The sequence below is a fragment of the Arachis ipaensis genome, chromosome B9 (genome assembly GCF_059453495.1).
Source record: "Arachis ipaensis isolate K30076 ecotype BB chromosome B9, ASM5945349v1, whole genome shotgun sequence".
NCBI classification, from domain to species: domain Eukaryota; kingdom Viridiplantae; phylum Streptophyta; class Magnoliopsida; order Fabales; family Fabaceae; genus Arachis; species Arachis ipaensis.
In genome coordinates this window covers 71,104,461-71,106,615 of record NC_142444.1, presented here as the reverse complement: position 1 = coordinate 71,106,615, position 2,155 = coordinate 71,104,461, and the positions used below count along the sequence as shown (strand labels likewise).

The 2,155-nt window shown below is 41.6% G+C and overlaps 1 non-coding gene across 1 annotated transcript; it reads left to right on the top strand.

Moving 5' to 3' along the window:
- Positions 1–1,301: 1,301 nt before the first annotated feature.
- LOC148545006 (small nucleolar RNA R71) lies at positions 1,302–1,409 on the top strand. Its single transcript, XR_015900963.1, has one exon. It is a non-coding gene; the product is annotated as a small nucleolar RNA R71 (small nucleolar RNA).
- Positions 1,410–2,155: the final 746 nt, after the last annotated feature.

Sequence of the window (2,155 nt, the reverse complement as noted above, 5' to 3'; positions counted from 1 at the left end):
TGTCCATAAGCCTATTTTCTGGAATTGTCTGCCATCTCTAATGAGATTCTAGCAGCTTGTACCTCAAAGATTCCCAGTTTCTCCATTACAGAGAGTGGCATGAGGTTTATTCCTGACCCCAGGTCACATAGAGCTTTCTCAAAGGTCATGGTGCCTATGGTACAAGGTATTAGGAACTTTCCAGGATCCTGTTTCTTTTGAGGCAATGTCAGTTGATCCAGATCACTTAGTTCATTGGTGAGCAAGGGAGGTTCTTCTTCCCAAGTCTCATTACCAAATAGTTTGGCATTCAGCTTCATGATTGCACCAAGGTACTTGGCAACTTGCTCTTCAGTAACATCCTCATTCTCTTCAGAAGAAGAATACTCATCAGAGCTCATGAAGGGCATAAGAAGGTTCAATGGAATCTCTATGGTCTCTAAATGAGCCTCATATTCCTTTGGTTCTTCAAAGGGAAACTCCTTGTTGATCACTGGACGTCCCAGGAGGTCTTCCTCCTTGGGATCCACGCCCTCCCCTTCCTCCTTGGATTCGGCCATGATGGTTATATCAATGGCCTTGCAATCTCTCTTTAGATTCTCTTCTGTATTGCTTGGGAGAGTACTAGGAAGGATTTCAGTGATCTTCTTACTCAGCTGGCCCACTTGTGCCTTCAAATTTCTAATGGATGACCTTGTTTCATTCATGAAACTCAGAGTGGCCTTAGATAGATCAGAGACTAAATTTGCTAAACTAGATGGATTCTGCTCAGAATTCTCTGTCTATTGCTGAGTGGATGATGGTAAAGGTTTACTATTGTTAAACCTGTTTCTTCCACTATTATTAAAGCCTTGTTGAGGCTTTTTTTGATCCTTCCATGAGAAATTTGGGTGATTTCTCCATGAGGGGTTATAGGTGTTCCCATAGGGTTCACCTATGTAATTTACCTCTGCTATTGCAGGGTTCTCAGGATCATAAGCCTCTTCTTCAGAAGATGCCTCTTGAGTACTGTTGGATGCAGCTTGCTTTCCATTCAGACTCTGAGAAATCATATTGACCTGCTGAGTCAATAGTTTGTTCTGAGCCAATATGACATTCAGAGTATCAATTTCAAGAACTCCCTTCTTCTGAGGCGTCCCATTACTCACAGGATTCCTCTCAGAAGTGTACATGAACTGGTTATTAGCAACCATGTCAATGAGTTCTTGAACTTCTGCAGGCATTTTCTTTAGGTGAATGGATCCACCTGCAGAAGTATCCAATGACATCTTAGCTAATTCAGACAGACCATCATAGAATATATCCAGGATGGTCCATTCTGAAAGCATGTCAGAAGGACACTTTTTGGTCAGTTGCTTATATCTCTCCCAAGCTTCATAGAGGGATTCACCTTCTTTCTGTCTGAAGGTTTGAACATCCACTCTAAGCTTACTCAGCTTTTGAGGAGGAAAGAACTTGGCTAAGAAAGCCATGACCAGCTTATCCCAAGAGTTCAGGCTATCTTTAGGTTGAGAGTCCAACCACACTCTAGCTCTGTCTCTTACAGCAAACGCGAAAAGCATAAGCCTGTAGACCTCGGGATCAACCCCATTGGTCTTAACAGTATCACAGATCTGCAAGAATTCAGTTAAGAACTGAAAAGGATCTTCAGATGGAAGTCCATGAAACTTGCAGTTCTGCTGCATCAGAGAAACTAATTGAGGTTTCAGCTCAAAGTTGTTTGCTCCAATGGCAAGGATGGAGATGCTTCTTCCATGTAAATTGGAATTAGGTGCAGTAAAGTCACCAAGCATCCTCCTTGCATTATTATTATTTTCGGCTGCCATCTCCTCTTCCTGTTCGAAAATTCCTGTAAGGTTGTCTCTGGATTGTTGTATTTTAGCTTCTCTTAGTTTCCTTTTCAGAGTCCTTTCAGGTTCAGGATCTGCTTCAACAAGAATGTTCTTGTCCTTGCTCCTGCTCATATGAGAAAGAAGAAAACAGAAAATAATAGGGATCCTCTTTGCCTCAGTAGAGAGAGGTTCCTTTGTGTGAGTAGAAGAAGAAAAGAATGTAATGTAAAGAAGAGAAGAGGAAAAACTCGAACACAGAGAGGGAGGTGGTGTTTGAATTTTTTGGATGGGAGAGAAGTGTTAGTAGATGAATAAATAAATAGAAGGAGATGAGAGAGAGAATT